We start from the raw sequence: 27,700 nt of genomic DNA, 5'->3' as shown, positions 1-27,700 counted from the left end.
CAATCAATCCAACCCTGACACCAGGTGGTTAGCGTTGAATTGTAATCTATAGGGTTTTAAATGACAGAATTTTCCAGAGTAATTTCCAGGCATGTCCTCTGAGTTGCTACTGGATAGAACTACCAACCTTCCAGTTAGCAGTGAGCCATTTGAACTATTCGGGACGCCAAAACTAGATACTGTCAAATTGCTTCTCACTTGTGGCAATTCATCCCTTGATAGCATTTGTGAAAATTTGCTGTTATTTTATTTGTTTGCTTTCTTGTTCTTTGCCCATCTACAAAACTCTGAGCTCTGTAAAGGTTAGGCCTATTTCCGTTCTGAACACTGTAAGATGTCTGCATTTATTACATTATTTGACTCATATAAGGACTCAATAAATATTTGATGAATGGACAAAAATATTTTAAACTCTAATATTGAAATAAAACAAGTTCCTATGTGTTGTAAAAATTATGCCAATTTTGGAGCCTTCCATCGATAAGTTAAAATAAGAAAATGCACTGAAAATAAAATATTTTTGTGTATACTGCATTAAAATAACTTATTTATAGATTATCTGGTTGCAAAATTTGGGAAAAGTTCATTGAAACAGAAGTGGTCATATTTTTTTCAAAGTCTGATTAGGCTAAGCTCAATCATTGTCACCATCTGGTAACAGACATCTGCCCAAGACTTGAAAGTATCAGAGCAAAGGTTTGTATTACCTTTTAAATTTATTAATAATTTTGCAATGGAACAGTGATCCCTGTTAGCATTAAACTTCTTTTTTCTATTATAAGAGAAATTAGTCTTTGGCCTCCCTTCAATCCTTTTCTCGCCAGCCTGTCAGTTCTTAGTTACTAGCAAACTTAACCCAGAAAACAAATAAATGGAAGAAAAAATAAGGAGGAAAGAAGTGGTGGGTGTACATGTGTTAGGACATGGGGCAGATTCTTTTCCAAACATATATTGTTGTTGTTGTTGTTGTTAGGTTCTGTCAAGTTGGTCTACCTCATTGGGAGCCCGTACGTAGCAGAACGAAATACTCCCAGTCCTGCAACATCCTCGCCATTATTATGGCTGAGCTCGCTGTTATCGCCACGGTGCCCGCCCACCTCAGTGAGGGGCTCTCTTTGCTTTGCTGCCCTTCCACTTTTGACTTTTTCTGCTGCCCTTACTTTACTCCTACTGTCTTTCTACATATGTTGTTTGCTGTTGCCATTTTAGTTTCAAATTAATGGCACTCCCATGTACAAAACAAAATGCCGCCCAACCCTGCTCCATCCTCATGTTTGAATCTTTCATTGTCGCTGTTGTATCAACAAACATGTAAGCCCGGAAATAAAGGTACCACCACTGAGTCTATTCTACCTAATGGCAACCCTAGATAGGGTCTCTGAGAGGATAAATCTCTGTGGGAGCTAGCTGCACCACTGTCCCTTGGAGTGATGGGTTTGTGGGAATAGCTTAACTTGTGGGTGGCAGCCGAATGCCTGCTTACCAACAGCACACCCAGGGCTTCTTAATCAATACATATATAAAAGTCCAGTCTCACTGCCATCAAGGTGTATATCTAGTCTCCCCTTTGTCTGGAGCTATCTCCTTCCACTCACACCCAATCCTTTCAGTAATACCACCATCCCTGGACTTCCAAAGCAGTCTTCCTTTAGTATAACTAGGGAGTCTCTGGTGTAATCAAGAATGCTCTCATACTGTCATTAGATTTCAAGCTCCTGGAGAACAGTGTTCATGCTATCTCATTCACATTTACAGAGAACTTTAAAGGGACTCTGAAGGATCCTTTGTGGTTCACTAAGAATGAATCCTTTTTCTTTTGAAAAGCTGAACCACAATTCACAGTTCCACGTAGTGTGATGGCTGCAGGTTTGGCAGCCATCACAGCAAATTCTTAGAAGAACGATGAGTGGTTGAAGTGTTTTGGGAACATCTAGGAGAAATGATGCACATAGCTTGAGGTTAAAAATTATTTTAATAATTATATATTGACTAATAATTTCTTAAGTGCCAGATACTCCTTAGCACTTTATATACATGCACCTGGATGCTCACATCTACTCCACAGAACAGCTCCTGCTAGTACTATCTGATAGATGAAGAAGCTAATTCAAAGAAAAAGTGAGCAACTTGCCCAAGGTCATTCAGGAAACTCATGGTGAAGACTGGATTCAATCCATGTTGTCTGTCTCCAGAGTTCACACCTTGCAATTACTTTCCATAATGGTGTGGTTTCTCCTGACATTTGAATGCTGCCATTAAAAGCCAAGACACACCCTGAAATTTTTCAAGCATCTCGCAGATTTCTGAAACCAAATTTGGGAGGTTTCTAGAAGAGATAGGCAGGCCTGGTCACTGGTAACTATGCTGGAGAGGAAGTTCTTAGACCAGAATAGTTTTTTCTAAAAGAACATCAAGCATACCACTGACTATATCCTAGATGCTTTTCAGTATACATGGACAGGTTTATTTTAATTAGATAAGTATTATGCTAATTAGAGACAGGTTAATGAAATAATTAGCATATTAATCTTATTTTATATCTGAGAAATATTAAAAATATATAACTGGACAGAGGTTGGAGGTTAGAACCAACAAGCACTCACTAGTCTATGCCAAGAATTATGTAAGATCCATATATTTGCCTATTCCTAAGAAAGGTGATCCAACAAAGTAAAGATTACCAAACAATATCCTGTATACATAGCACTTTACAGAAGATAATTTTTAAAATGCTCATAATAGTACATCAAGAGGGAGATGCCAGAAATTGGAGATGTGTAATGAGGGACGCATCATGGCTGACATCAGATTGGTCTTGGCTGAAAGTAATACCAGACAGATGTTTACTTGTGTTGTATTGTCATAAAGACATTTGGCTGAGTGCATCATAACAAACGATGGATAGCATGGAGAAGAATGGGCATTTCGGAGCACTTCAGTGTGTGCAGTTATAGCCTGAATGTGGAACAAGAAGCAGTTATTGGAACAGAACAAGAGGAAATCGCACAGTTTAAAACCAAGAAAACTGCGTTTCAGGCTTATATCCAGTGGTGTGATTCAGCCAGTTCACACCATTTGGGCAGGATTGATGCCTAACTTTTTGTTGAGCTCAGCAAATTGTGAAAGGGCCCTTGTAATCCAGGTCTCTAAGATGGGCAGTTGGGCAGTTGCCCGATGTGGAAATCACAAATTTATATTCTTTACATTTTTATAACATTCAACTGTGCATATTCTAAGTATATATAGTAATGTTTCTTCCATTCATAGATCTAAATAATTTGAAGGAATTGTGCTTGTGATATTTATTCATTTAATAAAATTCATTATACCTTTGATGAAATACTACATTTTTATACCTATGTGTTTGTTACTTCAGTAAACAAACAGATAATGCAAAGAGAAAAAGTGCCAAGCAACCAGAGGGTGACACACTGTCATTTATTTCTGCTTTGTGTTATGCCCCCAATTCCCATGAGATCTTGAGTAAATTATGCAATATCTGAAAGTACTCAAAGGGCCAAAAATATTGTCAGAATTGTTATAAGTGCAGCAGAATCAGGAAGGAGTGCTTCAAAGGTGAACATAATATGTTCAGAGAAGAGAAGGGGCCTGTTTTGAATCTATCAAACACAAAGACTGCTGTCTAATTGGCCTACCTCCAGTGGAATGAAATCTCGTTCCTGCAATGAAAAGATGATTAAAAATAAATCACAGAGCCAATTATGCTCAGAGAAAAGGGAAGAATATTGTAAATGAGGACACCAAACAAAAAGCAATATGGAAATATCTTATATAATAGTTGTATTATTTTTGTCAAGTATCATTTAATATTTTTATTAGTATTTTAAAACTCTTATAATCTAGCTTTGGGGACCTCTTTTATTGTTCTTGTTTAAGTAATAACTGTATGAAACCATACACTAGATTTAGGTGTATCATTTTTAAAAAATCCTTCAAATGGTCATGAGGGCAGCAAACCAGTTGCTAAATTATTGGAATCCCACCACTGGCTGTATCCTTTCACGATACTTATTCAGTCTGTAGGCTAAGCAAGTAATCTGAGAAGCTATACAGTATGAGGGAGAATGCAGGATCCGGACTGGGGGAAGGCCTATGAATCACCTGCTGTATGCAGAGGACACATCCTTGCTTGCTGACACGGAAGAGGACTTGATGCAATTGCTGATGAAAAGCAAGGTCTGCAGTGTGAATTGCAACTGAATGTAAATAAAACCTAAACCTTCAAAAAGGGATCAATAGAAAGAAGCGTGATATACAACAAAACACCAACAAACCACCGACAAAGAACAAAACAAAACACAACTAGCAAGGAAAGCTTGTAGTTAGCTCCAGGATCATTTGTTGGCCTTCAGGAGAGTTTTCCAGTCCAGTTTTTTTGGGGCATCACGCTCTGGACCCAAAGTTCACATTGAGCACTCCCTGGAGACCTCGCAGCTCCATTTCCTTGCTGTTCCACTGCACTCCCCCAGTGCTTTGCCTCGGTGTGGTGGGATCAGGTTGGGCACAATTCCCACACTGTGTCTCTGCTGCTGTCCCCCACAGGGCCATGGGTCAGTGAGGGGTGTCATGTCTCATAGTGGGGCTGGCCATATGGTCTACTCTGTGGAGTGGCTGCTCTAATTGGGGTCATCGTCCTCAATGTCTGGTGGGCCAGGATGTGCTCCACTCTCTCCTACCCCCCCTTCATCTGCTCCCGTGTGCTCTGATCAGATATGTCCCTTTTCCGGAGCTGCAGTTTCAATGCCGTCAATTGAAATAAATTCTTCTGGGGGGAGGAGGGGCAGGAGTCCGTTTAGTATTTGGTACTGGGGGGGGGGGAGGAAGTGGTGTTAACAAACCCAGGGACAAGGGAACGGTGATCCAAATTGGTGGTGAGGAGGGTGTAGGAGGCCTGGTTGGGCATGATCAAGGGTAATGTAACAAAGAGGTATTGCTGAAACCCAGATGGGGACTGAGCATGATAGTGGGACAGGAGGAAAGTCAAGAGAAATAGAGGAAAGAGCTGGGAGGCAAAGGGCATTTATAGAGGTCTAGATAAAGACGTGTACATATGCAAATATATTTACATATGAGGATGGGGAAATAGATCTATGTGCATATACCTATAGGTTTAGTATTAAGGTAGCAGAAGGACATTGGGCCTCCACTCAAGTACTCCCTCAATGCAAGAATACTTTCTTCTATTAAATTGGCATTCTATGATGCTCACCTTCCCGACACAACCACTGAAGATACAGAGGGTGAATAAGCAAATGTGGTGAAGAAAGCTGATGGTGCCCGGCTATCAAAAGATATAGCATCTGGGATCTTAAAAGCTTGAGGGTAAACAAGCAGCCATCTACTGCAGAAACAACAAAGCCCACATGGAAGAAGCACACCAGCCTGTGTGATCACTAGGTGCCGAAGGGATCAGTTATCAGGCATCAAAGAACAAAAAATCATATCATTGGGTGCTCACCTCCATGATACGATCGCTAAGGAAAAACGGGTGCATAAGCAAATGTGGCAAAGAAAGCTGATGGTGCCCATCTATCAAAAGGCATAGCATCTGGGGCCTTATAGGACTGAAGGTAAATAAGCGACTATCTAGCTCAAAAGCAACAAAGCCCACATGGAAGAAGCACACTAGCCTGTGTGATCACAAGGTGTCGAAGGGATCAGATATAAGGCATCATCAGAACAAAAAAAATTGTACCATAGTGAATGAGGGGGGGAGTGCAGAGTGGAGATCCCCTTGCAGAGGGGTCTAGGGGAGGAGATGAGCCAGTCAAGGTATGAAGTAGCACGGATGAAAAATACAACTTTCCTTTAGTTCTTGAATGCTTCCTTCCCTCTTCCCCCCCCCCCCCCACTATCATGATCTGAATTCTACCTTGCAAGTCTGGCTAGACCAAAGGATGTACACTGATATAGATAGAAACTGGAAACAGGTAATCCAGGGCAGATGATGCTTTCAGGATCAGCAGTGTGAGTGGTGATACTGGGAGGGTAGAGGGAGAGTGGATTGGAAAGAGTAAACCGATTACAAGGATCTACATGTGACCTCCTCCCTTGGGGATGGATAACAGAAAAGTGGGTGAAGAGAGACGTCAGACAGGGAAAGATATTACAAAATAATAATTTAAAAATTATCAAGGGCTCATGAGGGAGGGGGAATTATGATGCTGGCAAAGTACAAAGAACCATGAATTGCCATAACAAAAAAAAAACTTCCTCAGAAGAAATACAGCGAAATGCTCCTTACAAATGAGGACTTCATCTCATAAACTTTGCCCCTGTTATCATGAAACACTGTCTGTGGACGATGATCGCATGCTTGTTAGAGGGTGGGCGAGAAGGGAAAAAGACCCTCAATGGAACAGACACAGTGGCTGCAAGAATGGGTTCACACGGGACAATTGCAAAGGATGGCACAGGACTTGGAGGAATTTTGTTTTATTGTCATTGTGGTCACTCGAAGGCAGAACGAACGCAGTGGAACAAACATCGGCAAGACGTGCAAATGGAACGCTAGGGGCACCATCATCAAGCCATCAAGCTGTTCACCCCAAACCCAGTGGTTTGGCCCCACCAGATAACTGGTGACCAAGGAGAAAGATATGGCAGTGTTTTTAATAAAAATTTAGAGGGTTTTAAAACATGCAGTATCCACTTGTTCTGTTTGAACATCTGCCTCTTGGTCTATGTACACGTTTGTGTGAGAGTAATAAAGTATTCTTGAATTGCCATTTTTTAAAACTTTATCAATACTTTGTTGTAAGCCACACAGTTGGATGCCTGTGTGCTACCATAGAGCATGGATAAACCTCTTTCTGGTGTTCTTTGCTTTCAGCAAAAAATTCCATTTTTATTAATATTGATATTCCTTGTTCCTAAGCCTCTTCGGAATTCAACTTGAATTTCTAGCCACATCCTTGCCAATGTACTGCTACAATGATTTGTTAATCATCCTCAGGGGAAAAAATTATTTAATCTGGGTTAGTAACAACACTTTTCAGTAATTTCTGTATTCCTTGGATTACCTTTTTTTGGAACGGCCCCCAAGTGGACCTCTCTCTGGCTGGTCAGTTTCCCAGGCCTTCGGATCCCACAGCGTAGAGAAGTGAGTGCTTCCACTCTTGCGCCCCTTTTGAAAACAGCTCAGTTGTTATTTCACCAGTTTTTTGGTGTCATGTTTTTTGCCACTTCAGTGCAGCTTGTATTTCCTTCTTCAATACCATCGGCTAGTGATCCCATCACTGAGAGGCACCAATCAATATCTCAAAGCCCCCGTGTCTTGGCTGCCATCACCATCTCTATCAGCGAACAGCACCGCAGTTAGCAAATCCTATGGCGTTTCTCACCTTGTTTTCTTTTCCTGTGCTTGAAATGACTCTGTTGCCCCCTCTTTGATGAAGAGATGGCTATCACGTAATAACAGTAATAACAAATCGTTACCTCACTGCGTGCCCAGTGCTTTGGTGCCTTCCCTGCCTCTGTCTTTGTAACCCCTGCATGGAGAGATACCAGTGTCATCTATCATGCATACCCGTCGAGGAGCCCACGCTCCTGATTCTGCTTTCCTTCTTCCCACAACCCTTTGGCTGCCAGCTTGCCCGGTTGGGTCGCTCCAAGGAGGCATCAGTGACCAAGACAGCAGATTCAAGTCACTCCCAGAGAGTTGATTCCCACTCACAGCGACCCCATGACATAGAATTGCTAAGAATTCCAGGAATATGGAATAGTCCGACAGTAAGAAGGTTTGAAGCTGCGCGCCCGTGGTGCTACTAAGAGCCACAGCTGTTCTAGGTGCTTCTGTCTTCTCTAGAGTAGCTTCCTTTGCCACAGGGTACTAAAACTTACCTGGAGGTCCTTTTCCGAGTGGGTGGGAGCTGAAGAAACACGACCAAGTGACCCACTTGCGAACAAGCCCGCGGAAATGCCCAGGACTCGGGCTCCTGTGTATTGCCCAGTCTAGCCGCACACTTTGGCTTTTTACAGCCTGCAGTGGTATTGAGTTAAAGATGCTAAAAGCGACAGCATCTGTTTTGAGTAATAGTGATTTGCTACCACACGATATAGTCTCCCTTCACATTTTTTTTAAAAACCTGATCACAAATCTAAATATTTTACAAATCCACATATTTTACTGGAAACAGCAAAGCCAGTGAGAACGTTTCCTATGGTGTTTCCTATGCTTCCATGTGGATTTCAACGAAATTTTACTTATTCTCTACCCTTGACTATCCACCCTTGTCCCATTTTTTCTGGAGACCCCAAGTCCAGCGCAGAAGAGACCAAGATCATCCCGGAGGGGGGCAGCACCAATTCTCTCCCCAGCCCCTGCAGTTTGCTTCACGCATCTCCCCTCCCTCTTAGTCTGGCCGCTTCCCATTGGCCATTGTCATGACAACCAGCAGCTGCCGGGCCAGACAGCCTCTACCGCAGCAGGGGTGGGGCCGTGGGGGAAGGGGAGCGGGAGGGGGAGCCGGAGGAGGTGTCTGCTGCAAGTTCCTGGCTGCTTCGGAGCTCACCCCATCCTCCGAGAGGGAGGAGGCCGAAGTGGTGATGCTGCTGCTCCCGTCGTCTCTGCTGCTGGCTCTCTAGTGGGGCTACAAGGGTGGTTCCTGTTCGCACCATCGCCAACCTGAGACGCACAGGGGAAAAAATCCCAGCAGCCGCTGCTGATGTTGGGTTCGCAGGCTGCATTCGACTGGGTCACAAGGAAAATGGATTCAGTTTGCATCGCTCACTCTTTTCTACAGCTTCTCCCGGTCTCAGCATGGTGAGTAGGAGGCAGTGGGGCTAGCAGCTTCATGATTTAGCATGCTATTATATGACCCGTGTATACGTTTGTGGCCTGGACTTGAACAATGACTCCCATCCTGTAGACTGGGAGAGGCGACGGGGAGCCGGAGATGGGGATGGTGAGGCATGTTGCCAGGGAGAGAGAAGTCAGGAGGCATCCGCTTGTGGTTTTTTTTTTAAATGTGATTTTTATCTTGAATTGATCCAGGATGCAGACGGAGCCCCTTGATTCCGTTCCTCCCTGGCTTAGCAGGAGAATCAGGGGATGGAAAAAGCGCTAACATCGAAAAATGGGTGTATTTGGAAGAAATCGTTTGTATTTGTACCTCTCACATATAGGGTTGGGCCTTCCTCATTTGGTGCCTTCTAAGCCTCTCAGCCTAATTTAAAGGTGCTTTCTGCTTATCTGCTTTATTGCTAAGGAAACGCGGTGCCAGAATTTAGTGTTCTATTTCATATTCTAATGTATTTGACCTAATCTTTTTGTGGAAACAATTTGTTTAATGCAGTTTTATTTTTAGTGTGTAGATATGATGGTGAACATACGAATCAGTGTACTTTATGCATGTCATATATATATACGTTACTTGGCATTTACATTCCAATTATAGAGCATATTTATATGCACAGTGTGCCTTGCAATCATCTTTATGAGGTATAAATGCGCATGCATGCTTGGAGGTAATTGCATAATTTCGAAACTGTCTCTGGTTTGTATTATTATTCATTGGCTTCATTTGGATTAATGTGAGATTTATTCTTGTTATTGTGCTTCAGTTTCATGGTGACCAATTAGTACAGATGCCTGTCATTCGATCTGTGTCATGGCAGTACATGCTAATTCAGAGCCTCCCTCTTTTCTTTATTTTTAATTGGGTGTGTGAGGGGTGATTATGAGGGCCCAGAATTTTCAATGTTGGGGAAGGGAGGTGGCCTGTGGTATATTTTGCATTAGCATCTCTCCAAAGGAATGTTGAAACAAATCCGCTTTCTTGAAATCCCACCCAACCTTGTCATGTTGGTGCGCCGTGTGTCCCAGGAAGCAGAGCTGAGCTGGAAGGTGAAGTGCACTCATTTCACTTCATCGAGCTGCTGTTTGGCCGTCATTCCTTCAGTGTCCAGGCACCATTTTACAGTTCTCGCCAATGATGAATTACGGGTCTGCTTCTGTAAGTGGTTAAGTGGGAAATGGGATTGTTTTGAAAATCCAGGCGCTCCCAAGTAACCTAGCCATTTCCAAATTAGCCTGGTTGTACAAGGAAATGAAACAAGAGAGTGAGCAAAGCCTTGCAGGGAAATGTGTGGCTTGGAGCTGAATAGGGGAGCTATTGTAGTTTACAAATGCTTACTGGATCTGCTTGACCTTCTCTTATTGCCAAGGCTTTAAAGCAGCTCAGGAGACTAAAGATGCCTGAGATGGGTAGGGTATGCTGCTCCATTACCACCTAGGATAATGGATTTCATTGAATTGAAGCCAGAAAAATCCTTGCAGGTAAGCTGTGTTAGTACAGTACATTCATCTTAAAGACCAGGTTTAGCCACCAGCCTCCCAATTAACAGCATCCTTGGCAGTGTAAACATTTTTTTACCGTGTTTTAGTTTTCCATGTTATCGTCTTACTTAGAATTTTGTACATTTATTTGGCTCAGGCTAATAGTTTAATTTCCCTCAAAATAGTTGTTCTTTTTTGCTTTATATAGGGGACAGCTCTCTAGTGATATGGAAAGAATGGATTTAATATGCCCATGGCAACTTGTGTGTTATGTCCATTAACAACTGAAATTCTTGCTACCACGTACCGGATGCCATGTGTTAGTAATAAAGTGGGGCAAGGAGAGGAGTTTTGAGTTTGGATGTCATGTATAAAAAAAATAACACATTATGTCCTGAATCTACTAATGAAAACTTTTGAATTCCAGAAATTAAATTGTGTATTTCCATAGAAAAATAATAGACAAACAAATAGAAGATACCTGGGTAGTTCACCCTGTTTCACGCAGTGAAACTAGAGCTCTCGGGGCTTTGTGTTTATTTCCTTTGTGTTGAGTTTGATACGTTGGATACACTTTTTATAGATGGAGAAGGCATCTTCTCATCGGTGGTGGTGCTCTCCCGGTTAGGTGATCAGATCCTGATGAGAATAGACTTCTAGGCTTGGGCTTCACAACCTAACATGATTGATTATGTGGCCTTTACCGAGTGACCAGCGAGAAGTGAAGTTATGTTTAAAAGATAGGAAGTTCAACTCTCTGAGGGGAGATAAGGGAGCTGATGGATCCATTTGAACAAAAGAAATCAAGAAATGACTATCATTTGCTTCAGATAAACCAAGAGTTTTTATATCAGACAGTTTATTGCTATTCCTTGGAGACCCAGAATATGAAAAATGGGCTTCTATATCAATCGAAAGAATGAAAACTTAAAAAGTAAAATGTAGAGCTGCCTGATTATATGTGTGAGCAAACAGGGAGCCCGAAAAGGCAGTGGGCTCTTTCTTTCAGCTAAACTCCCAGATAGAGGAGCTAAATATGTGTTTGTCTAGAAGGGACTATATTACTTGTCAGAGAACTTCTCTGACTTTTTCTAGATCACACGTCCTGTTGGAGAGGACACCTTAGTGTTAACTTCTGGCACGTCTACATCTATTACAATGACATCACTTTATAATGGGCTTCTAAGTACAGAGTTTGGATCTTTTCAAAGAAATTGATTGCTCATCTGCCTGTAGAGGTTATATGGACATAGAAACTGCCCGGATTCAAGGGACTGAACATAGGCCTGTTCATAAAAGCTCCTCTTTCTCAGCCACTTTAGGCAATGACTTGCTTAATTCAACCCCCAAACTCAAACGCATTGCTGTTGAGCTTATTCTGACTCCTAGAGGTCTTACAGGACAGGATAGAACTGCCCCTGTGGATTTCCAAGGCGTAACATATCAATGGGAGTAGAAAGCCTTATCTTTGCTAAAATTATTCCTTGTTAGAGAAATTTGAAGAAAAACATTTTTTTCCTCCACATTTTATGTAGTAGGGTCTAGATTTAAAATACAGAAACACTTCTGAAACTGGAATCTGTGTTAATGGGGGAGCTTGTCACAGCAGGGAGACTCAGCTATCTCTCCCAGTGGAGAATGAGGGTAGAGAAGAGCAGAGACTACAGTCCCATCAAGTTCCCACTCTGGCAGGATTTATTGTCATTGAAGAGTCATGCAATTGATGTAAAAAATTAAAAAAATCTTACCAGAGACACAGCCAAGTTATTATTCATATGTGGTGGTTAACAAACAACCTGAGTTTCCTAATTACACTTATACTCCACAGCTCCTGGGGCCATACCATGCTGGTTGGAATATGAAATATTTTCGGTGGTGTTTAAGTCTTCAGTAAAACTTATTATTCTGTGTAAAACACACACTATGTAGTTTCTCCCTTTGTGGTTCTAGCTTCTTAATTTCTTCAGATGACCTGAGAATATATTTCAGTTTTCTGTATGTCTTTCATCTTTCAAGAAAACATTTGGGGAGCTAAGGGTGTTTTCTGCAGTTTTCACTGGTTCATAAAAATAATAATAATAATCCCTTGTTTCTGATTGTTAGAATCTAAAAGAAAACCAAATTTGTTACATAGATTTCCATGTAGATGACAACTGGCTTTTTCTCTTAAGACTAAAATAAATTAACTAGGCTTCTATTTGGGTGTTACCCACGGAGGTGGCTTCCATTTTTCCATTTGCATACCCCCACCCTTATTCTATCAAGATGAATGAATCAATTGACCCCCCCAATATTTGTAGAGCTCTTATATCACTAGCTCAGTTTGCACATGGATTTCCTTAGGGAGATAAGATAAACACACATCTAATAGTTAATGAAGAAAACAATGTAGTTGTGGTAAGTACCATTACTACCCTCGATACTCATTCAGGAATATCTGTAACAACCCACACTTGTGCGAGGTGGAAACTTGTCAGAAAAGGAAAACTCACATATTTTCCACTAAAACGAATGACAAGACGTGGAAAGACTGAACCTTGCCCATGGCTGGAATCTTGTGAGAGCTGGAAAAACAAGGCAGCCCTGTGCAGTCCCAGCTCTCTCGCGGTTTTACTGTAGAGGGCTGTGCAGTTCTGAGTGTCGTTTTCCGTTTTCTTTTATAGTCACAACAATTCTATCACGCCGGCCTCCTAATTTATTTTCATTGTACTTTTTGGTGAAAATATACCCAGCAAAACACACATCAATTCAATAGTTTCACTCACAACTCAACAATATTGATTTTATTCTTTGAGATGTGCAACATAATTATTTCAAATAAATGGAAACAGGCTCAGAGAGAGAGAGACTACTTGTTAAAGGTTCTGTGTGATAAATGGCCTTCTCCTCTAAGTCCCAGGAGCCTGTGTGCCTTGTTAGAAAATGTAGCAAATTACTCTCCTGATTGAAATTTGAAGATGTAAAATATAATCAATCTACATGGAGTATGATTCATTTTTATTTGAACATTTTAGGTGCCATGATTTGTGTCCTCTGGACCATACTGAATTACTCCAAATAGACCAACTCTGTGCCTAGGGCATCCGGGAAAAAAATAGTATATACACAAAAACAGTATTTTAGAAAAAGTATGCGATCCTTGATATTTCAAAAATATGTAGGAATATTTGTCTGAGGGAAGAAGGAATCAACTCCCTCTGCACTAATTGGGCACTTATTTTATAACTGTTATTTCTATTTATAATGACATAGAGGCTGGAAGGTAACATAATTTTCGGTAAAAAATACATCACTGATATATCCCACACAAGTTTGTCCCTACTTGCCCTTAAAAGTTTAAACAGTATCAAATCTTAAATGCAGATCAGTTCAGTGACTTTCTGATTTTTTTTCCCCTGGACAAACACTTCTACACTTTTCTGAAATGACAAAAATCAAAATTATTTAGGGAAAATTAAAATTATTTAATTTTTTGGTGTCCTCTTTTTTCCCCTCCATTAATACATTGTGCCAAAGAACAAATCATTGTATCTGAATCATTTCAGAAAAATCTTCTTGATAATTAATTAGCTTGCAGTATAAGTAAGACCTGTAACACTGACAACATTTTGTTTTAAGTCCACATTTACCGATATAATTCTTTTTTTCTTTTAAAGTTTTTCTCAAATTAAAAAGTACATATCCTTATTGGTTGTAAAATATGATATTACAGAAATGTTTAAATAAAGATGAAAATAATCTGTAAACCCACCAGGAAATCATTTTGGTATGTATCCTTCTAAGGTTATTTTCTATATGCACATAAAAATAGATCCATATCCCCATTTTTAAGGTTTTAAAATCTTTCTTTCAGCTTATATAACATCCATGTCATTAAATGTATCTTTACTATGATTTTCATTTGCTTGTTTTTTCCCTCAGGGTGAGAGGTGACTTTATAGGTGGCTTTTAAACACTCCTGAGAATACAAACACAGGTCGGGCTTGCTTGATTTACAGTAGCTGAGAGTCAGTCATTAATTTCAGGAAATATGAGCTTCTGTTACCCTGACCTGGCGCTGCAGCTCACAATGGGTGTTACATTAACCCAGGTCCTCTCTGTCTGCTGATAACGAATGAGTTTAAGATCCAAGTAACTTAAATCTCACTAGAACCACCAGCGACTCCACTAGGTTCATGCAACAGTGGCAACTGAAGAGTAAAAACAGACAAAACACAAGTGGTGTCCTGCATTTTTAGGCTCTGTGACTGCTCGTATTCTTTATGGAAACACATTTAAACAGTATCACTTAGCTGTCGTGAGTTTTCGGATTAAGCCAAGATCATTTTTAGCACCTTTTTCGCTATAATTTCCTAACATCTGTATAGTTTTGAAATGAAAGCTCAGTCTTCTGACTATGTTTCCTTGACAAAGAAAAAGGAAAAAAAAGAAGTCTGCCCTCCGTGGAGAGGTTTCCCTAGGTGTATCCCTGTGTACTCTGTTCCTGCACCTTGTGTGTTTCCTTCATGCCTTGCTCAAAAGATGGGAAACCAAAGCCCCATGCTATCAAGTGGATTCTGATGCATGGTGACCCTATATGAGTTTCTGTGACTGTAAATTCTTTTTTTTTAAAACATTTTATTAGGGACTCATACAACTCTCATCACAACCCATACATACATCAATTGTGTAAAGCACATCTATACATTCCTTGCCTTCATCATTTTCAAAGCATTTGCACTCCACTTAAGCCCTTTGCATCAGGTCCTCATTTTTTCCCCTCCTTCCCCGCTCCCCCCTCCCTCATGAGCCCTTGATAATTTATAAATTATTATTTTGTCATATCTTGCCCTGTCAGACCTCTCCCTTCACCCCCTTTTCTGTTGTCTGTCCCCTTTCTGTTGTTTTCACCCCCTTTTCTGTTGTCAGGGAGGAGGTCACATGTAGATCATTGTCATCGGTTCTCTCTTTCCAACCCACTCACCCTCTATCCTCCCAGTATCGCCCCTCACACCCCTGGTCCTGAAGGTATCATTTGCCCTGGATTCTCTGTGCCTCCAGCTCCTATCTGCACCAGTGTACATCCTCTCCTCTATCCAGACTTGCAAAATAGAATTCGGATCATGATAGTTGGAGGGGGAGGAAGCATTTAGGAACTGGAGGAAAGCTGTGTTCTTCATCGGTGCTACATCGCACCCTGACTGACTCATCTCCTCCCCTAGACCCCTGTGCAAGGGGATCTCCAGTGGCCGACAAATGGGCTTTAGGTCTCCACTATGCACTTCCTGCTTCATTCACTATGGTAAGATATTTTTTTTCTGATGATGCCTTATACCCGATCCTTTCGACACCTCGTGATCGCAAAGGCTAGTGTGCTTCTTCCATGTGGGCTTTGTTGCTTCTGAGCTAGATGGCCGCTTGTTTACCTTCAAGCCTTTAAGACCCCAGACATTATCTCTTTTGATAGTCGGGCACCATCAGCTTTCTTCACCACATTTGCTTGTTCACCCGCTTTGGCTTCAGCGGTTGTGTTGGGAGGGTGAGCATCATAGAATGCCAATGTAATAGAAGAAAGTATTCATGCATTGAGGGAGTGCTTGAATAGAGGCCCAAGGTCCTTCTGCCACCTTAATACTTAACCTATAAATTTAGGCACAGATCTATTTCCCCATCCATATATACATATATGTATATATTTGCATATGTACATGTCTTTGTCTAGACCTCTATAAATGCCCTTTGCGTCCTAGCTCTTTCCTCTATTTCCCTTGACTTTCCTCCTGTCCCATTATCATGCTCCGTCCCCACCTGGGTTTCAGCTATACCTCGACTGTAAATTCTTACGGAATCTCCTCTTTTCCCCTCGGAGCTGCTGAAACCGCGGACTTTGTGATTAGCAGCCCATTTTCTTGTTTTGAGAGAGTCTTTGCCCTTTATTGGTTGTAAACTGTGTAAGGCAGACGCTGCTTTGTTTAGTGATCAATACAATCACTTGGCACAGCATACGTGCTCAATAAATATTAGCTAACGGAGTGAATGGATGCAAGGATGGTCCCTGAAAGACCTCAGATGGTCCCTGAGATTGAAGGGTTCTTTGGATTGTGGTTTGAATTCTTTTATTTTGTTCGTAAAACAAAATGGATTGTGTGCATATTTGTGATGTACTCAGGATGTTCTCAAGATTTAAGTCGGGGGAATAAAATCCTTAAGGAGAAATTACAACCCTTGAAGTCCATCATTCAGGCAGTTTGCTACGCACTAAAACATAACTGAAAAAGGCTGTGAGCATAGCACTGGCTCCTTTTATTCTTTTTTCAAAATTTGAAATTGATGTAAAAATGATAGCATCATTAAAGAGATATCCTTGAAGCCACTCACATTTACAAATCATTTGAACAATTTAACTATTAGTAATATTTAAGTTTTCTGATATGCATTGACAAAAACTTTGCTGTTTTAGAAATCAACCAAATACACAAGCAATTCTTTCTCTTTCATACCCGTAAATAAAGATGAAACAGAGATGAGAGGCAGTTAGGAACACTTGGAAATCCAATATTCAAGCAAACAACTGATAAGAAACTGCCAGCCTCAGTTAAAGGTTTCCAGCCTATGGTAACAGCTGTCGCTGGGATACCCACCTATGCTGCTCGTGCATGGCCCCTTCCCCACCAGGACACACCATCCGTGTTTTCCGTTTCTTTGGTTGGCATCTAAGTCAAGTTCCCAGCATACACTACAAGTTTTGAAATTTTGGAGTCTAACTGCTGTTAAAATATACTTAGAAAACCAAATCTGAGTGAATTTAGTTGACATTATGTGGTTAGAAAACAATTCACTGGCATTATTTTTAAGAAAGCAACTTTGCGGAGATTATGGCTCTACAGATGCCTTGTGAACATGTGCTCAAGCAAAGAAGGTGATATTCTCAGCCTGCCTTCTGCTTCGCACTGGAAGTGTTCCACTAGAAGATGCTACCCAGCACAGCTCCGGGAGAATGTAAACCGAGCACATGTTTCTCACCACAGTGCTTATCTGGACCTTCTTGGTACTTCCCCCAAATGTGCTGAGCACTTTCTCTTTAGTCATCAATGAATGACCCATATTTAAGTTCCTTAATCTATGCATACGTCACGCATACCTAATATGATCATATTTTCTAAAACCAAACTAGTTGTTTAAAAAAAAGTTCTCGCAGGAATATTGATGAAAACCATTGGACAGAATCTTTTAAATGCATACATTCTATGTAATTGGGCTTCTTTGGTCGTCCACCAGCAAGTCAGTGGGTAGTTCGCCTCTGTAACGTTGTACACCTTTGGAAGCTTTTGGAGCAGAGTGTCTCTGGGTGGCTATCAACTCAACAGCAGCGGTACCAATAAACCATTAAAAAAAAGCAATGGATAATTTTATATATAAGGATCTCCAGTCTGGGCAATTAACTAAAATCAACATTGAATTCACAAACTGGTAACATTGCTATGTTGCACTGAGAAGTCAGAAAGATTTGGGTATTATGAAGGTAACCCAAACTTGGCTTTATATATAAATATATAGTATTTTACTCCAATTATAAAGTAGATCCTGGTATTTTTTAGTTGGGTTCCTCCATCTTGTGCTTTGCTCAGATTACCTAGACCCAGAGGAAGAACAGCTGAAACTTCACCAGCTCAGTGTTTGTCTCCCTAAGGGGAGTTTTAAATGGTAGCTAATTAACACTAAAATGAATTTAAAAAATTAGGTAACATGGTTTTTAGTTATGTTAAAGAAAATACTTAAATGATAACTTCCTTTTATTCTTAAAGCACTTCTTTTAGTAAAGCGTCTACAAGGTTTAAAATTCATAGTATTTTGGGGTCAGATGTCTAAAACTTTTGGAATAACTAACACAAACTCTATTAAAAAATGGTAACAAAGAGAGTCCCTTCCCCCTAATTAAATTTTACGGCATGGAAATGGTTTCCCTGTATGCTCTCTTCATAGCTAGATCGCCTGCATGTTAGACCTTACAGGGTACATGACTCTACCCTCAGAAACAGAAAGCATCAGCCTGCAGCATGGGACATTGATTCTTCATCTCTGTTTGACCTTGAGGACTCCCCTTCATGGGTTTGAAAGGGCTCATTCTCCAAATGCCTGCTTTAGGATACCTGATTCATGCTATATTGCTCTTACCTACACATGTGCTTCCCAGTCCATTTAACTGTGACCCAGGATTTTATATATTTCCCCTTTACCTACATTTATGATTTTTGAAATTGAGCCCAAGTGGCTTAGCAAAGACCCTGGAAGATAGTAAAAGAACACGATTAATATGTCCAGTCAGTCTCTGGCCATTTGCTTACTGACCTTTCACTAACATTTGTATGGTTTGCAAACATTAACTGTCCAAATTTATCTCATGCAATCCCCTTGCTTTGAAACATCCATCTTTGGGTGTATAGTCGACTGAAACCGAAACAGCTTTTCGTGGTGCCGTCGCAGACTATGCTGTTGATGTCCTGAGACGCTGTTTGGCTAATGAAAGGATCCTTATGACAAAACATTTCCTGTAAGACCCAGTCATTTTACGAAGACGTATTCTACTCTTTCTGGCTCAAGCTGGAAAAAATGTTCAGACTTGATACGGACTCATCTCTACCCTTTAGAAGAAAATGTGGACATTCATTGTGTAGAATTTTCCTTATGGTCAAATAAAATAATTGATTCCAACAGTGAATGGGATAGCAATGACTTTATTAATAGCAAGGCTATCTGACATGTCCAGGATAGAGTATAAAAAGAAGGAAACAAAACAATTTAACTCTCTATCATTATTTTTAAAGAGAGATTGAAACAAAGAGGAAGTGATTAACTTTATGAGTACCTGGCATCTTTTATGCTAAATATTTCTTCTGTGCCAGTGTGGGTTTCCTCACCTTTGGGTGAAGTAGGCATTGTTCTTCCCATTTTGCAAGAGGATAATGAAGCCCCGTGATGGGCCTATTAATAAGAACTGAGATTCCCATACATTTTGTAACATAGTTAAAAACTGGACGCTTGTGAACTGGACATAGCTCAAAACAAAAACGAACTCACTACCAAAGAGTTGATGCCCGCTCAGAGAGACGTGTTAGGTCATGGTAGAACTGCACCTGAGAGTTTCCGAGACTAACGCTTTGTGGGAATAGAAAGCCCCATCTTTCTCTCACAGAGTGGCTGGTGATTTCCAGCCAATGCATAGCCTATACACCACCTAGGCCTCCCTGGACTTAGTTTCGGGACATGTTTATAAGCATGTGTAAAGCATTTACACAAATAAACAATTTATGCATCCAGCCCACTTTTTTTTTATTTAATTTTTTTTTACATTTTATTAGGGGCTCATACAACTCTTATTACAATCCATACATATACATATACATTACATCAATTGTATAAAGCACATCCGTACATTTTTTGCCCTAATCATTTTCTTTCTTTTTTTTAAAATCTTTTTATTGGGGCTCATAAGGCTCTTATCACAATCTGTGCATACATCAAATGAGCAAAGCACCCTTATACATTCGTTGCACTTGTCACTCTCATAATTCACCTTCCACTTGGGTTCCTGGAATCAGCTCGGTTTCCCTTTTTTTCCCCCCATCCCCCTCCCTCCCCGATCCCACCCCTGGTCCCTTGATAGTTTATAAATAATTATTATATCTTATCTTACACTCCCCGGCGTCTCCCCTCACCCGCCTCCCCCTTGACAATCTCCCAGAGAGGAGGTTACACATAGATCTCCGAGATCGGTTCTCCCTTTCTACATGTCCTTCCCTCCTGGTGTCGCCTCTCCCACCGCTGGTGTTGAAGGGTTCGTCTGTCCTAGATTCCCTGTGCCTCCAGATCCCCACTGCACCGCTGTACATCCTCTGGTACAACCAGGTCCGCAAGGCAACGTAGGATTGGGGTCATGATGATTGGGAGGGGAGGAAGCGTTCAGGAACTAGAGGAAGGTTTTGAGTTTCATTGTTGTTACACTGAACCCTGTGTGGCCCATCTCCTCCTCCCTACCCCTCTGGAAGGGGTGTTCAGCTCTCTACAGGTGGGCATTGGGTCCCCATCATGCACTCCCCCTCTTTCACGGTGATGTGATTCTCACCACCACCTCACCTTTGATGTTGGAGACATGGTCTCCTCTGTCCTTCATGGTCACTTTTGTTGGTGTGCTGCTTCCGTGTGGGCTCGGTTGCTTCTGGGCTAGATGGCCGCTTGTTTGCTTTCAAGCCTTTAAGTCCCCAGACGTTATATCTCTCATTAGCCGGGCACCATCCGCCTTCTTCACCACACTTGCTTATGCACACTTTCGTCTTCAGCCATTATGTGAGGAAGGTGATCACACAATGATTGTTTTTGTTCCTTTGTATCTGCTACATGGTCCATTCAACACCTTGTGTTCGCTTAGGCCGTGTGCTTCTTCTCTGTGGGCTTTGTTGCTTCTGAGCTAGATGGCCGCTTATTTGCCTTCAAGCCTTTAAGACCCCAGACGCTATATCTTTTTTTGATAGCCGGGCACCATCAGCTTTCTTCACCACATTTGCTTACACACACGGCTGTCTTCAGTGATCATGTCGGGAAGATGGGTATCCTGCAATGGCTGCTTAGCAGGGCGAGGTGCTATTGTATTGGGGGATTATGCATGAGGAGGCCCAATGTCCATCTGCTACCCTACTACTGAACCTGTAAATATATGCATATAAATCTATTGCCCCCATAAACATAAATATATTTACATATGTACATGTCTGTATTTAGGCTTCTCTGTATGCACTTTGCCTCCTACTCCTTTCCTCTATTTCCTTTCGCTTTCCTCCCGACCCATTACCATGTTTGGCCTTCATTCTGTATTCAGTAGTTCCTCTCAGTTACCTTGCTCTTGGTCACTCCCTTCCAGTCCTCCCCTCCCTCCTCTGGTTTAGAACCATTCGCTGTTCCCTTGTTTCTGTGTTGGGCGACACCTCCTCCCTTCCCCTACCTCCCACGCTCTCATGTCCCTCCAGGACCGTTGGTCCTGTTGTTTTCTTCTCTCATTATTTGTCCAGCCTATCTTGTCTAGGTGGACCTGCTGACATAGTAATATGTGCATACAAATGGATATGACTTTGACTGTACCCAAGTGGCCCATAAGAACATGGCTTTGACAGAAGCAACATCGACACGCTGATAAGCAGAAAAGCCACTAATATACAAAATTTACAAGGTAAAAAACAAAACAAATTAAAAAAGACTAAGCAAAAAGATAGCAAATATTAAAAGAAAAATTGCTAGTAGTTCAAGGTCCTTTCGTTGGCCTGTAGACCATCCTTTATACTCCCTCGGTCTCCCTCTGCTCTGCTTCCTCCGCTGCTCCATTGCACGCCCCCAGTGTTTGCTTCAGTGTGGTGGGGTCAGCTCAGTCGCCCATCCCCCATTGTGTCTCAGGTGCTGTCCCATGTAGGGCCATGTGTTGGTGCAGGATGTCGTATCTCGTAGTGTGGTCAGCTGAATGGTCCTCTCTGTATGACGGGCCCTTCTAGATGGTCTATCAACTTTGGGCTTGCTGGACCCAGGTGTACTCCACTACGTCCTTTCTCCTTCTTTTGTTTCAGCTTCCTTCTGGATGTGGTGTGGTGGGTCAGTTCCTTTCCCACTCCAGACGATCTATTTTTGTTTTCTGTGGTATTCCCTTCGAGTGTGGGGGTCGGCCTAATTCTGGTTTGGGCCGGCTTGTCGTCCAGCCTCTTTGTGTAGACCTCTGTACTTTGCGTTGCCCTCCTTGTTTGGTGTGTCGTGTTGGGGTCTGTATGCATGTTCCAGATCTGTGGGGACACAACCGATACTCTCCCCCGGGTGGGTTAGTACCCTGCCCCCCCCATACCATCCATTCAGATTGTCCCCCTCCCGCTTCTCCCTCTCTCTACCCCACTACTCATTCTTTATGCTGGGCTCTCATGTACCTCCCTAGGTGTGGCCTGTCCTCCCTCCAACTATCTATGCTTCCTCCCGTTTATTGTGGGATGGATGTTTATTCTTCTATTTCTGTCATGCTGATTGTACTTACCTCAGGGGACTCATGTTGTACCTGTCCCTTTGGGTCTGGCTTACCTCGCTTAACATAATTCCTTCCAGCTCTTCCCATGAAATAACGTGTTTCATGTGCTCATCGGTGCTTTTCAGTCCAGCCCTCTTTTAAAAACGTGTGCCCTCTGCCGCCGAATCAATTTTGACTCATAGAATTTCTATAGGACAAAGTAGACTTCCTCCTCTGAAGTAGATAACCGTATAAAAAGATACATATATACCAAACTAAAAAAGTTATTTTCAAAATTTTATAAGCTTGATATATATGTATATTTAAATCTGAATATCCACCTCCTCTTCAAAAATAAAATTTGGCAACAGTAACCCATATTTCTGCATGACAAACATAATGAACATTGAGTATCCAGTCTTACTTTACGAGTGTATTGTATATGAATCCATCAGTTATTAGTTGAATCAGTTATTAGGCACCTTACTCCAATAACCCTCAAGCTAGTCACGCATCTAGAAGGGATGCTCTGCCTTACTTCCAGGGGAGAACGTGTGCGATACCTGCTGTTTACACTCACTGCCATGGAGGCGAGGCCGATTCAGCGGTTTCCAAAAATGTAACTCTTTATAGGAGTAGATATTCACTCACTCACTCACTCACTCATTCACTCACTCATTGTAACTGCTTACAGGAGTAGATAGATATTCAGTCCCTGTCTGCTTCCCATCAAGTCAATTCTGACTCACAGTGACACCACAGGACAGATAGAAGATCTGCCACCTGTGAGTTTCTGAGACTGCTACTCTTTACAGGTGTGGAAAGACTCGTCTTTCTCTTAAGGGGCTGCTGGTAGTTTTGAACTTCATACTTTGCCTATCACAACCCAACTCATAACCACTGCGCCATGCGAGATTCTCCCAGGGTAGTTTGAAGCAAAGCAAAACAAAAGAAAACGAAAGAGCAACACAACAGTACTGTGGGCTGTGGCATGGCCCCAATCACAACCGACTCACAGCGCCTGCTATGCTTTGGAGACAGTGGGGTTTGTTTTACACTGTTTTGCTCATTTTCACCCCACTGTATCATCTTATTTCCCACTTAAACATACTTTTTCCCTTCCAAAATATTTATATTTCATGAATAAAAAGCTGAAAACAAACATAAAGACTAAAGGGTCTGATAACAATGAACTATCTGTATAATATTTAAAGCTGGGGACCTGGTTTTGGGGCAATCCACAGTGACATTACAGCATATGATTTGGAGCATTCAGTATCTCCTCTATGAATTCGTTTTTATCTCCTTCATAATTAGTAGATCAAAACATTTTCCAACAATTAGCATGTTTTTTAAAAATGCCAATTTACAAGTTATGATGGATATGTACATACTTCAGTTAAATTTCATGACAATATTGGTGGGATGCATTGCATTGATTACCTCATACCGTTTGTAATTATCATCGGGGAAAGTTCAGCACACTTATTGTGTTCATAATCACAACCTCTAAGTGAAAAAAATATGTATGTGAATGCACTTCAGACTTGTTTAGCTCTATAAATTGTTGCCCTCAAATAAAAAATGACTCGTTGTGAATGAAGATTAAAAAGTTATGACCCAGATCTGTTTGACTCTGGCCCATAATCCCTAACTCGGTTCTGCGGTAACATAAGTAATATAACTCTTCTGTTCTGCTTATCTTTACCAAGTCCTTCCCATTCACCTACAAGCAATGCCTGCCAATGTGTCCGAGTCTCTCGTTAAATGACATTTTGTATTTACAATGCTATTGTAAAAGTCTATTCTCACATTAATGATCTATGTGTGACAGTAATGAATGTCAAAGTTTGAAGCAAGGGTAATGCTGGCTGATTGTCTGCTTGGCTGGACCATGATTCTCATGGGGCTAGCAGTTAAATAATGGTATGGCATGGCAGTATGTAATGATGTAGTAAGGCTCGAATTTTTTAATCTCATGTGTTCATCCTCCATCTTTACATAATGCTGACTTTCACACAATGATCTCAACTTTGGAACCGAATCATGTGGATAAATGAGGAGTGTGTGCATATTGAAACAAAGAAACCAAGACGTTTGCGTTTGGAGTTGATTAAGTAGTTCTCATGCCTTTATTATCACCATTTTCACCAATACCACATAATCTTCAGAAAAGTTCTTCTAAATAAAATATTCACAGACTTCTGGCTGTTAGCTGTGGTCCCTATCGGGGGTCACCATGGGTCAGTAGCAACTTGAAGGCAAACGATGTGATGCTTATTTTTTCCCTATCTGAAACGAACTTATGTTTTTAAAAGACAAATGACCAAATTGAAATAGTACGTGTAGTGCACCTGTAGCCATTTTAAGATGTATCCAAATAGCACAACAGCTCTCTACTGTTGCCTTTGTTTTTGAGAATTGATCTCTATGGCTTCTACCAAATAGATCTAAACTATTAAGGCACATATTCAAAAGGATAATTTTGAATCAGTATCCAATTCTTACTCTTTTATATAGCTTTCATTTGCAGAACCAAATATCCCAAGGGTTATAATAGCAAATAGAAATTAATGAGACCTATAATATATTCTGTAGAAAAATCCAGGTGAAAATTAATCTAAAATATTTATTTCAATATTTATTTAGTCATTGTGTGCTGTCGAGATGCACTTAAGTCACTATAAACTTTATACCAAAACCCTTTGAAATAAGTAATACTACCCCTCTTCAGTATGTGATTAAGCTACAGTTTATTGAGGTAAGCCACCTTTTATTAAGGTGAAGCATCTTATAGCCTAGTCAAGACCATTCAACTAGTAACTGATGGAGCCAGAAGGTGCACTCTAATCTACCTGACCCTAAAGTTGGTCCAAAGTAATGAGCTAAACTCTCATAAAGTATATAGAACATGATTGTTCTCCTGAAAATAGACGTAAATGAACAGCCATGCAATTAGATTTTAATGCTATCATTATTAAATATTAATTGAGGCTCAATACTTTCTAAGAATGGAAACCCTCTGCTAAAATATACTCTAAAGAAAAACCCCTATTTAGTCATAGTTTCCTCAGTGAGGAAAGAAAGGGGCTGAATAAGTCTTAAAACATTTGGAGATGTGGTGTTTCAATGACTCATGAAGACAGCATGCATATGTTTATGTATTTATATAATTAGAAATCTTTGACTATTTAAAACACAATTTTAATTACTCACTGCATATACCTGGATAAAAAAAGACCCAATTCTTGGTGAAGTAGGAAAAGCCCCACTGGCATTCAGTTGATTCCGACTGGCATTCAGTTGATTCCCTTTTGGGAATAGACAACCTAATTTTTGTCCTTTCAAGTGGCCAGTGGGTTTGAACCGCCCACCTTGTAGTTAGCAGTGCTCGGCTAACCAGCGACTGTCCCTCGTGGTCAAGTAGAAGGGTATCCAAAAAGGGGAAGCCTCACCCTGGGATGTGCTGGCACGGTGGCTGTAACAATGGTCTCAAGCGTAACAGTTGGGAAGCTGGCGCAGGTTCACTTGTGCTGTGTTTGTTGTCGATCAGGCCAGTGCTGCCTTCCAGGAACAGATCCACACAACTCAAACATACAGACAAACAAACAACAAAGACGACTTACTTTTCCTTCCTATTTTTTTCAAGGAATAGATTAGCCAGCTCCATTTTTGTGCTCTGTGTTTGTGTTTTATTTTGGTAAAGTAGACTTTGCCATTCCAATTACCCGTCAGTGTGTGCTTCATTGTCATGAATCTCATTGACCATGCTGTTCAATGTCCCTTCTCTCCATTTAGGAAAGGCTTTCGTCACCGCAAGCAGAAACACGCCCTGACCCCGTTGCCTCTTCACCACTGATACCCATTGTTCTCAGCACCTTTGCCTCTTTTCAGTATTTTATATAAGTAGAACCTAGAGCATTTGTCCTTTTGAGCCTGACATTTCACTTAGCATTTGCTGTGTTCTAACAGTTCTGTAAACTATAGACATTTTCTTATCTTTCTGAGGAAATTCAATTCTGGAAAAATCCTCAATTGCACCATTGACTGAGCAGCACAAATCCCAGAACTCACTCTGCTGTGAACAATACAGTCCTGTCATTTTATAGTTCCCATGGAAATAAACCTAATTTGATATTTAGGTTCAAGTGAATGACGGGGGTTTGACAGGAGAAAAGCAGGTTGAAACCTGGATTTGTTTTTCTTTATACGAATAAAAAATACATATATTCATTATACACACACAAATAAACAGTTCTAAAACAAAAAGTGGCAGAATGTTTATTATGAAATGTAGGAAAAATGTATTGATACTCTTCATTACCAAATCTTTAAATTAAAAAAGAGCAGGAGATGATACATTAAAAGTCACTTAAGGAGCTGAATAAATGTTCAAAGAATCCTGGAACTAAAATGTCTATACGCATGTTATTGTTAGGATTACTCTTTCAGATTTCACTTAGGAACTAATGAAGAGATATAGTTAGATCTGGCCATTTAGCAAAGATCCAAATAACTCTTTTTAAAAAGTCAGTGCAATGGTTATTAATTCGAATAAATAGCATGAGCTCTTAAGAATATTAAATTATACTCACTATGTCAGAGTTTTTAGGGACAGAAATGTATAAAAATAAAGAGATATTTCATTGGTAGTTTTTTAATTTAAAGGATTTTTGGGGGGAGGGGTCTGGTCTACAAAATATCTTTTATGCTTTAGGGAGTGTAAAGTGATAACAGACTTTTTGGAATTGAATTAGCTAATAGTCATCAACACACTTAAATTTCTTTACGTACATTTAGCAACGAGTGCCCTCATCTAACAAATACTACTGAGTTCTTCCTATAGTTCGCATGTTCTTCCAGAAAAGTGTGTTGCTCTTTTGTTTTTAGGTGTCATCAAGTTGGTTCCGACCCACAGTGACCCTGTGCACAAGACACAAAACACTCCACAGTGCCGCGCCATCCTCACAATTGGTTCTGTGCTCAAGCAGCCACTGTGTCAATCCATCCCATTGAAGATCTTCCTCTTTTTCCTCACCCCTCCACTTTAAAAAACATCATATCCTTCTCTAGGGATCGGTCTCTCCTAACAACTTGTCCAAAAAGTCTTGCTGTCCTTGCTTCTAAGGAACACCCTGGCCTTACTTCTTCCAATACAGACGGGCTTGTCTTTTTAGCAGGCTGTGGCAACTCCCGCATTCTTCTTCAGCATCATAATTCGAGTGCACAGACAAACATATTTGCCTCTGTATGCATCAGATTCAAGTGAAGAACACAAATGAAAGCCAGAATTTAGTAAGCAAGTTTTAAAGTACATTAGTGCAAGGTAAGTATTTTAGACAAAGAAATGGGTAAGGACTGGATGCTCGGTGTATATGTGGGTGGGGCAA

General features: G+C 40.9%; 1 protein-coding gene across 4 annotated transcripts in view; it reads left to right on the top strand.

Moving 5' to 3' along the window:
- Window positions 1–8,497: 8,497 nt before the first annotated feature.
- The window catches only part of JAKMIP2 (janus kinase and microtubule interacting protein 2), a 213,939-nt gene continuing 194,736 nt past the window's right edge, over window positions 8,498–27,700 (top strand). For all 4 annotated transcript variants that reach the window (XM_075541784.1, XM_075541783.1, XM_075541786.1 and 1 more), the window contains exon 1: window positions 8,498–8,785. The gene's annotated coding sequence lies outside the window, so the exon portion shown is untranslated. The remainder of the gene's footprint in view (window positions 8,786–27,700) is intronic.

This window comes from Tenrec ecaudatus, chromosome 2 (genome assembly GCF_050624435.1).
Source record: "Tenrec ecaudatus isolate mTenEca1 chromosome 2, mTenEca1.hap1, whole genome shotgun sequence".
NCBI classification, from domain to species: domain Eukaryota; kingdom Metazoa; phylum Chordata; class Mammalia; order Afrosoricida; family Tenrecidae; genus Tenrec; species Tenrec ecaudatus.
Note: the sequence above shows the minus strand (reverse complement) of the source record. Positions and strands in the feature narration are given on the sequence as shown.